This window comes from Perna viridis, chromosome 1 (genome assembly GCF_037379345.1).
Source record: "Perna viridis isolate PV_CMFRI_1.1 ecotype Kerala chromosome 1, ASM3737934v1, whole genome shotgun sequence".
NCBI classification, from domain to species: Eukaryota; Metazoa; Mollusca; class Bivalvia; order Mytilida; family Mytilidae; genus Perna; species Perna viridis.
Window position 1 is genome coordinate 25,098,514 of NC_142445.1, and position 11,531 is coordinate 25,110,044.

General features: G+C 30.3%; 1 long non-coding RNA gene across 1 annotated transcript in view; it reads right to left on the reverse strand.

Moving 5' to 3' along the window:
• The window catches only part of LOC148627937 (uncharacterized), a 26,270-nt gene extending 15,915 nt beyond the window's left edge, over positions 1 to 10,355 (reverse strand). The window contains exon 1 of the long non-coding RNA XR_015922011.1: positions 10,241 to 10,355. This is a non-coding gene — a long non-coding RNA (uncharacterized LOC148627937). The remainder of the gene's footprint in view (positions 1 to 10,240) is intronic.
• Positions 10,356 to 11,531: the final 1,176 nt, after the last annotated feature.

Below are 11,531 nucleotides of genomic sequence, written 5' to 3' on the forward strand. Positions count from 1 at the left end.
ATCGTTTGAAACAATATATTTGGCCTTCACAAAGTGTGCTGTGAAAAGTTTTTATGCAAATGATATGAATATCACTGACTGTGTTGAAGGTATGGCTCAGTTTTCTATAAAAGATAAAGAGTTAATTATTGGTATATTTCTTCATTTATATTCAATTGATGTTCATGGCGGACAGGACATCATCACTTCTATTGAAATAATATCTTGTACAATTTTGTCTTGAAGTTAAAGGACCTCAAAAATAAAATTTGATGATTACAAGTAATGTTGCGTAAAAGAAACAGAGAATTCTTCTTTCAAGATTAAGTTTATTGGATATTGAAGTACTTGGACTTCTACTCAGTGTGTGTGTGTGTGTGAATCTACATTACCGCAATAATTGATTTATCATCTTTGCTTCGTACTAGTTTTTAAACCTTTGAAATTAAGAGTTTAAAACAATGTTCTTGAATAAGTTTTCATCGATCGCAACAACACGTGAAATGTTGTAGGTAATAAAATCCTTTTGTAACAAGTAGATTAATTTGAAAAAAAACACTTTCCATTAGACGAATAAGGAAAACAAAATAATTGAAAAAAAAGACAGTAAACAATGCGTAGGTTGATGAATAAAATTTGTTTTGCCTAGATGCAAAAAGATTGATGCAGTATTTGTAGAAAACAATGTAATTAAAAAAAATATATATATATAGTAAAACTGTGAGCAAAGCTCACTAATGGAAATATCCCCGCTCACAACCACGGACACAATGCTTTTAAAAATGTAAACGAAGTCGTCAAACAAAATGTTGATGATGTGCTAGTCTGAAATCAAATTCCGCGATAAAGCATACTTATATTAAGCTTCTGTCGAAATATCAAGTGGCTGTGATAAGTATTTTGAGGGAAAATATTAACTAAGAATAATCAGACAGATGAAAAGATTTACAGTCGAAAGGACGAATTGAAGCCGTGATCACTGTATGCCTCTGGCTTGAAACCAAGGGAATGAAAACCATCCTTCTGAATTAGCCCTTCAAGTTGTTCTAAATATAAGGCATTTAGGAAATTATATGTAAAACGTCCTCATTTACTTAAGTTTGTACAAATTAGTTTGATCATTCAATGTTCTTTGTTACGTCTGTCTATTTTTCCTGTCTTGTCTTTTTCCCTGGATTGCATTCATTTCATCTTTTCATATAGTTCTTTGGATTCCTAACGGATCACATTGCATGGAAGGAAGTACATTTGCATGTTAAATGTGTGGTCTCATATTCAACCATAACTACTAAAAATAAAATAGAATTTCAAGATAATATGTCATACAAAATTTGTATTAAAAATGACACTAGTGGAGACACTCTATCATGTTAAACAGACGACAAGGTTTTGTGCATCATAATGAAGTTAAAATGGGATATAAATTAATCATTGTTGCGCTTTACTCTATAGTTAGAATCAATTATTATTATTTCACAATTTAGAAATCTTCGAAATCTTCTATGATTTTAATTGTTTGTCATGAAGGACTTTTTGTACAAAGTTAGTTCTTAAAAAAAGAAAAGTTGAAGTTTTAAATATGGAAAATCAGTGCATAATAACAAGAGAGAGAGATATTTAGAGAGAGGGAATTACGAATGCAGTACACAAGTGCGTACCCAAAACGCATACGCCGTTCGGAACCCTCGGGGAATTCTTATGTTTTCCATGTCTGGTCTTTGTTCCTGGATTACACTATTTTGGGTTCTGCTAGAATCTTGGTTCCTTTGATGACGTCTTAAAAAATTGATTTCGTTGTGCTGCTGTTTAAAAATCTAATTTTCTGGGAAAGAGGTTACATTGTTTGTTTGTTTTTGTTTTTGTTTTTTTTATTATTATTATGCATTTGTACGTTTCTTTACTTAAAAAGTAGTTTTATCGGGGAATATTAGTCTGCAAAAGGTCTCAAACAGTCTTTAAACATTTGATTTTCAATATTTTACAGACTTGAGTGTCCAACTTCTAATATATTTGACTCTTTATTTGGTTTATTACATATACCTGTGTCCGGTGTGATAAAGCAGACTATTCTAGTAAAGCAATCTTACTACATTATACACATATTAATGTTTTTCTAGCATGTCTAATGTTGCGATTACCACATTCATTTGCATGTTTAGACTTATCTTCTTATCTAAGACGATATTGGGTTGCTTCTTTACCATTAAGTGACAGATTTATCATACATGCAATTAATTTGAATTTCATGTATTCCAATTTTAGCTCTAGACTGAACTTCCGTAATAGTACGCACATTTTTGTCCTAAATGCGTCCTATTGAATTGAAACTTGAAACGAATATTTTACATCTGAAACTTTTAACAAGTATTTAATGACTTTTTGAATATTTAAACATGAACTATATTTAGTTCAATACAATTGCAATGTAAGAGATGTCATCGTTACAATTTATTAGAAGAGTCTAATTAAATAGGTTACTAAAATGATGACGTTAATAGTGATCAGCAGCCCTTTTCACAAAAAATCGTAAGAGTAAAATTAGTCGTAAGTTGTGACGTCACAATACTTAACTCTATTATGATATCATAACTTACGACTAATTTCACATTTAAGATTTTTTGTGAAAAGGACCGCAGTTTGTTACATGTCACACCTAATAAAAATTCATATGGGTTATTGGTATGAGAAAGACATACAGTAAATATAGTAAATTACGCTTAGCTTTTATTTAAAATACACACACAAGTACCATTTCTGGAGTTATGAGGTATAATTACAAATACATATAGTATAAATAGGGTATGTAAGTCTCGTCATGTGACCCCGTGATTTCGCGAAATTGGCTTCTAGTCTACTATTCAAAAGCATAGAGATTTGTCATTTAGAGAGCGTTGAGTTCAGTGTTAAGGGCAAAAAACTTTCTGTGTAAAAAATACCGATAAAAATGAAAAATAACTATTTCTACGTGATAAATGTAGTAAGAAAATACATAAACTATAAGATTTTGTATTGTTATACAGCGTTTCGAGTACCCGGAAGTAAACAGTAGAATACAGATCGGTCTTCGGTTTTCAATACGTTCTACATCAGTAATTCCGGTAAAGAAAATGAAACTAGAACGAGACTCACATACCCTACATAAATACAAATAAAACACAGAAGTACCATTCAAAGATTTTTTAATATGAAATTATATAGAAGAAAAAAGTAATAATGTTCACGATGAAGTTCTATGAAATCGTTTAATCTGTATTCCTCCGTTTCCGTATTCATTTTTCTCGCCATCTTTTAAGGCGGTAAACCTGGGAAAGGGACACAAATCTTACAAATCACTGGAACGTTGGTATACAGCATTTTATATCCATCTCAAGTAAGCATCAAAGTAACTTGGACTGATTCCAAATGAAAGCTTGATAGGTTTTGGTGAAATTGATTATGATACAAACGTATCACTGATTTCAAGAATTATGCCACTAACCATCGGTCTACCACCTTAAATGGTTTGTCTGGTCTTCTACCCAGACTCGTTTGAAGATATATGTCACTTCAGTGAATAATAATAGATGCAATTAGTACCCATATTCTTGTAAACATATTGAGAAAATGATATGTTTACTAAACAATTTCTTCAATCAGATGTCAAAACGTTTTATTTTCATATCTCACCTGAATGTAGCTGAAATATTGCTGCTCGGGCGTTAAACCACAACAATCAATCAATCATTTTCATATCAATATTAAAACAAGTAAATTTGAAAAATCTATTTGAGTTCAAGTCGTCTAACATTTAGTCATTTTCAAAATATTGAAATGTACTGACAAGGTATATATACATGTATATAATGCAACAAAACAAAATAGCATGACATATCTCAGAAATAGGCATCACATGGAATTAAGATTATGTGGTAAAATGAAGAAAATTTTATTTACGGTCTCCTAGGAAGTAGCCGCGGAAATGTCATCCTTCTTTCTCTTTAGTACTTTAGTTTAACAAATTGACGACAGATTTACTTCCATGGTAAGAAGACTTTATTGATTGAAAGAAAAGATTCTATTTGACCAAAGATGAAGGGAATAATAGCGGTACGCTTTTCTGGCGACCTCGGATAACCATAAAGCGATCACAGCAATATCCAACACTGATACAGAATAATAAATAATAACCAATCTAACAGAAAAGGATAATAACAAATGATAAAGTTGTCAAAATATTACATCAATATCATAATTGACAGCAGCAAGTGATTGGTTCTTCAATGAAGTGTATCAAACAGTGTAGGTGGTAATGCATTTTTGAATGACTTGTCACTTTTCTTTTCTATACGTGATGCATATAAAATGTTTCATCCTACGTCAAATTGTACGACCTGATGTGTAGTTTTTGAATATTAGATTGTTAAATTTTAATTTTGAATATTGAGTGGAAAATGATTTATTACTTCAAATACTGTGTTAATATCATCAAAAATAGCGATAATTGAAGTAAATCATTTATTCAATAATTCATGATTATTAACTATCAAATATAAAATGGAAAGATAAAAAGTATGGTTTATGTCAGAAAAGGAGGCACAGATACAACAATTATGAAACAGTTGACTGAAAACATATTGAAATTTCTACATATTTCCAGGAAGATTGTCATTTTGCCTTTAATATGAAATTATTAAATGTTGAAACTATTAAGTAGCTGTAAAATTCTTGGACGTTGTCTTTTAGATGCTTATTTATTTTTGTATGGTTCAAAAATGTAATTTTCGTCCCTTTTGTATTATGCTAAAAGTATTCCTTTTTGAAATTATAAACAACTTTAAAGTCATGGATTTTATGCAAAGAATAATCAAAGGAATCAAGGTTACGGCGGTAATCAAAAGAATGTAATTCAGGGACAAAGACCAGACATAGAAAAGAGATATACACAACAAAAAAGTATCCTCTGCTTTCCTAGAAACACCCGCCGAGTTGTTCATAAAATGTCAATTCTGGAGTAGTCGAGAGAGGAAAAGAAAACTATGACACGTTAAACAAATCAGTTTTCGTGGCGCAAATGGATGCAAAGGATTGCATGGTATTTTGGACCGTTCGAGAGAACATTTGTTTTTATGTCTTGATCGGGGGATAGTGGTTTTAAATAAGGAACTATGATAAGAAAAAAATTATTCAAGACATGATAAGTATAGTGTGTTTATCTGCTTGATAAAGATTGTTTCTAGCCTAAACATGTAAATGGAATATCTACTAAAGAGTAGTTAAGGGAACCAAGATTCTAGCGGAAATAAAAAGAATGTTATCGAGGAATAAAGACTAGACATTTAAAACAGACTTACACAACAAATTACATGAAATGACCAAAACAATACATTCAAAGTAAAAAAGGTAAATAAACAACTTGGACTCCAATTAAAACTGGAAGGATGGACCAGGTGCACCGGTAGGGTAAGCATCCTCTGTTTTTCTAGAAACACCCGCCGAGTTGCTGATAAAAGTTCAAGTCCAGGGTAGACGTAAGAGGTAGGGAAAACTATGATATGTTGAACAAATGAGTTCTCATGGTGCAGATTCATTTTTATATTTCGAGCAAATGAACGCCGATTTCACCATGTTGATAATATATTTATCAGACAAATGCATAATATATTACAACCCTTAGAATGTTTAGTGTTTATAAGATCAATACTTATGTTATATATAATGTACTGACAAAGTATCTTCTAAAGAATTATCAAGATAGTGATTCGTGAAAAAAGGTGGCAGGCTTTATTTCTGGATATCTGTAATCAAGTTACGTATTCTTATTCGAGTAATTCTACCCCACGCATCGTTTTTCGTGTCGTTTTATTGGTCATTGCAAAATATGAAGTTTCTCTTTGATTCATTGTTCAATTGACTTTTATTTTTTTTAAAATCGACATATCATTTAATAATTGCATGAAATTAAGCTTGATACGTGTATTTACTCATGTCATTCAAACTTCAAACTCGATATCTAAATATTCAGGGTAAGGTAGGTCCGTGCAAATAGTTCGCTCTGTCAATCGATACAACTCATTGATCTGGGAAATTCTATTTTGTCGTTACGTCAGATGTTTGTTTTTCATTTAGGATTACATTGATTATTCCCCATATGGCTTTATTCAGGGCATCACGTAGTAGAAATTTTTCACCCAGATTTATGATTTATATCTTTAGTGATAGTGGTTAGCTGCAATTGAGTTTTCGGTTATGCTTCAAAGCTTCACTTACAAAGCCAGAAAACCAAATGGAAATTACCTTTAAACGAATTTGAGAGTTTTGCTGCCTAATAGATCGATTCTTTAAGAAAACTTACTTTAGGGAATTTGTTGATAAACGGTTAAATTAAAATTTCTGTACATTATTTAACATGTGTAAATAGTCTTTTGATTAGTAAACTTTGCCGATAAACTTCTTTGTTGCAAAATACAAAAAAGTAATATCGCACTGCAATATTTAAGAGGCTGCCCATGTAAAAATCACCCTATGATATGGGTGGCACAGGGTACACTTTATACCACTGAATTTTTCGGTTCCAATGTAATGTTATATCATATATATGTTATAAAGTATAAAGATTTTATTAAGTTGACAATGGATGGCCAAGAAAACAAGTTAAAAGTTCCCTAATAAAGCAACACAATTTTGCATAAAATAAAGAGTTATCTCCCTTTCTCAATGAAATTTTATGCTTTTTATGTAATTTTATTTTTCTTTAATCATTGTAGTAAATCAAAAACCAACATTCAAATTATGAACTTTTTCATTTTGAAAAAAAAATGTATTTGTGACATGAAATTGATAAAAACAATTTGGAAAATAAAATTTGTCATGTGCCACCCACTGTCTGGTTTTTGAATAGACACCCTCTTAAAGTGAAAATGAATTCATCAATAAAATACATATTACGTTGTTCCGATTTTTGTTTCCAATCTGATATTGAAAATGACGAAATTTTTATTTGACACGTCGGTTCCATGTACAACAAATTATAGATCATGAATTTTCCTATATATAAATGTATATTTGTACTGTATAAAGAAATGTTTATTAAGGAAAAGATAACTGTAATTAGTTTGTTTAGTTTGTTCGTAATATCCGTTTGGTTGATTATCACACGTTTTAAAATTGCAGAATATGAAATACCCTCAGCCCTTTTGTAATCCCCAAAACAAATATAAACATATCTTTCGAACACTATGTATCAAGCATTTACAATCGTTTTGGAAAGTATTGGTGTCTATCAGCATAACATCAACTTTACTTTAATTCTATGAGACAAAGCATTTTTACATGATAAATTGAAATGAAAGGTTTAAAAAAAAGTTTTATCATTCCAATGTACTTATTTTATTATTTACTTATGATCAGATAAATTTTATGTCACATTATGCAAAACATTACTATACATTGTTCAATGCAACGCGTCAATTTCATTGAAACTTTAATATACTAATTATATCATTCATCTTGGTCGTCATGATTCCCATAATAATACTTGAAAAATTCTCATGTGTCACAAAAAAAGGAAAAAGATACATATTTCCCATAACTCAACCTTACGACGTAAAAAGGTTAATATTATACCGAAGCAAGTTACAATTTCATATAATGCAGTTGTCTTTGGATGGTATGAGTTTGGAGATTCGATTTGCAAAACATTGATTGTTCCATTAATATTGAAGACACCAACGCTGAATATGCAACTGGCTCTATGATTCTGGAGGGGTTTAAGTGAAACTAAAAGAATGAAGGGTAATAAAAAAATAGCGAACTGATAAACTTAAGAAAGTCAAAAGTCCGTACAACAAATAGAACTACTAAAGTAAAAATTATTTGTAAGCGACCGTAATGGTCCTAATTTGGTACAAGCAAATTAGTTACTTTTCATGATGTTTGTTTGTACTAAGATCGAATATCATACCTTTAATGTGTCTTTTTAATCATTATATTATAACAAGAATATTTTTTTTTCATTTTGATTTATTTTCAAATTTAAAGAAATATATATAGGTGCACTTTCCTACATCCTGTTATGATCTTATAAGGCTTGACATTTACAAGTTCATTTACTTCTAATATCAGGCCACATTTCAATAATTTAATTTTCATTTGAACAGAATTCGAATTATCCAAAGGTTATGTTAAATGTCAGTTATTTTTTAATAAGAAAGTTTGGTGTATCAACCTCTGCATTCAGGTTTTTTTCCCAATAAATTGAAACAAAGTATATGTAACAGGATGTTTGATTTTTGTTCTGACTTTGTTTCCAGGCGTTAAAGTCAGTAGATAATGAATCTTTTTTTTATAATGAGTGTTACAAAATACAAGCTTTTTTCATTTTTGGAAAGTGACCGGAGGTATTTATATGATATCTTAGGGTTTTATTATTTGAAAACAATTTTAAATAAAATACATTGTCTCTATAAAAAGTGTTATGATTGGTCGATTCTCTGTGGGCACTCAAGGTTATTTCGAATAAGCTGGTTTAGTACGTTAGCCACGTTGTTTGATCTGCAGTCCACGATTCAAATATCCAAAACTAAATAACGCATTGATCAATAATCCTTAACTGTAAGCTTTTGTAAGAATCAGAAAAAATGGAAAAATCCGAATCATGCATGCCTCAAACCCACCATTCTGACGAATCTATTTACTCATGGACGCTTTCTCTATTTGAAAAGACCATTTTTTTTATCTCTGCACCACTGGCTTTGCTCAGAAATATTTAAATTAAATGTTCGAAAAAATGAGTTTTTCACGGAGCTATTTGCCCTTGAAATTCTAATTTTCCGTGTGTATAACTCAGTACAAAAACGATATTGAAAATCTTGTCTTATTTCCTTGATTCCGATGGTGCAAATAATATGGACTGAATTCGATGTGAAATGTCATTATAAGGATAAGCTGTAATTTCCTACATGTTATGCTTTCAAAACCAACTTTGGCACAAGTGTATGATGACTTAAAGGTTGGATAAAAAATTTACAAATCCTTAATGTTTTTGTCATTTTACGTTGTCACAAATAATTTCCAGTTATTTGTTATTTTGTATAGTTCACAGTTTGTTTATGATGTTTTAGTGAAGTTTAAACGTTAACCGAATTTCATGTAAGTATATTTACTTTTCTAAATACTACTAAAACACAAATTAAATAAGTTATATGCTGAAAGAGAAACACCATCGGTGTCAGTTGGAAGAGAAATCAAGTCCTTTTCAATATTCAGGGAATGTAAGCCATTTTAACCTGGTTTGAAATAAGTTATTTAAAGTATCCAAGTACTTACCAAGGCCCTAATAAATTGAATACTTGAATTTGAAGTCTACGGGTCTCCATTGCTCCAATTTGACAGTATACCTGTCTGTCGGATGACAATTTAGTAGAAAGCTACTCCAATCTTAAAAATCGAAGCCAAAGTCGGGAATATGAAAAAGGACTATTATACTAAAATCAATTATTGTGATTATATGATGGATCGAGAACAAGGAACGTGTTTAATATATGAAATTGCATATTACGGTCAAATATGCATATAAGTATTTTTTTTTATTATAGAAATAGATTAACATGACCGCGAAACTGTCAAACTGTCACGTGTCCCGCTGTCATCTTCACTATACGTATCTATTGCAACTCATTGCACTGTGGTTACACTTAAAATGGCGATAGAGTAGTTCACAGTGAGAGTATGGAAAAAGCCAGACATTTCTGAATATTGACTAAAGTGTCCTGTATATTTCATGTGCCAATTCCATCATTATTAACATATCTGAACGGGCCAAATGTACTGTTTAAATGAAATTGTTTTTAAAACATGGTTTAATTGTGATACAACAATAGTTCAATGTCACTTTTGGTTTTATATCTAAACAGAGTATTAAAAAGTTTAAGTTTAGTCTTTGTTTTATGATTTTAAATATAAAAATAAATGTTTGATAATGGAGTTTCGTTTGTTTTTGTTTTTTTTCGTTTTTGATTTTTTAAAAGAAAATACCCATTTATGTTCTCGTTTTGTTTTCGCTTTGCTTTTGTTTGTTCCATTCTCATTTATAAGATTAATACACGTTTTAATTCAATTTTAAACAAAAAAAATACCCGACATGTAACTATGGTGGTAGCATCATTAAGACCATTTTATTAGCGGTTATATCACATTTTTTTTACTTGGAGAGTAGTTGTAATTATTTCCAGATATAGATATACCTTTTTTATGACGTGCAATTTATACTTATATTCATACATACTTTTCGTTTTTCCTAAAAGCAGATGTTCTGAATATCACCAGCAAGCATTTGAAATGTATTTCCATTATTAATATGAAGCCCATCTTTTAAGATCGTAACATCAAGTGACATAGTTAACTTCCGGAAATAAGAGTTGTATGACCATTGCATAATGAAGTGTCTTAGATAGTTAACTAGGCAATTGACAAGGGTATTCAAACTTTTTCCCCCTAATATTCCATGAGTCTTTAAATTTGTGTCTGATAAATGGTTTAAATTGTCCACTTCCTTAAGCATTTCACGTAATATTCGTTTAGTCAAGAGAAGCTGACATCCGCTATGGTACTTAATGTAATTATTATAAAAGTTTATTATAAACATTTTTCAACATAATTTTTGTCGACCTGATTATCATACATTTGGCTATTTGTAAGAGTGCAAATAAGCATACGCGGTAATAGACATTTCAATAAAACAAAGGTCCATATAAAGCTTTTAAGTAGGACTCTAGCTAAGGATCATGCAAAACGTGATTCATGAGTAAAAAGCCTATATATTTTTATTTTCGATATTTTGTTTGAAATGTCATTGTAAACAGAAATTAACATGTGGTTTTTCATATAACCCGTGCTCTTAGGAGATAAAAATTATATAGAATGCACTGTAGATTTCAAAATTAAGGGGAATAACTCTGTAAATGGCACTCAAATACAATAGAATCTACTTGATTTTCAATGTGGATTATATCCTAAGAGCAAGCAGATTTGAATGAATAATTACACATTCCATAGTATATACCCATAAAACAACTTAATTACAAAAATAAAAATATGTAGCCTTTTTTGGGGTGTATCACTTTTTTCAAATTTTGCATGATTCTTACAAAGACAGCTACTTAAAACTTCTATGTTGTTGATATGCAGTTATTTTCTTACCATTCTTATTTTTTCAGTGCGACCAAATTGTGCGCACTTAATTCCTGCGGTGAAAAATTATTAACAGCAAACTTTTATTAAGTATCAGAGCTTAGTATTCAACAAACATTCTTTTCGATGAAAATATGACAGGTTACGATTTTAAATAATATTTTACATATGTAATACATTGCTACGATTGGTTACATTTCCCCGTTATTTTTCTTAAATGAAGAAATGAATTTTAAGGATATCAGGCAAAATGCATATGGTGTCGACTATTTGCAAGGAACTAAAGTATCTCAATTAGACAAACGCCATCTACTTTTCTCAAACGTAAAACTAGCTGATGTTTACCAGTTAAATGAATATATTTGCAACTTAAAGTTGTTTTAGAA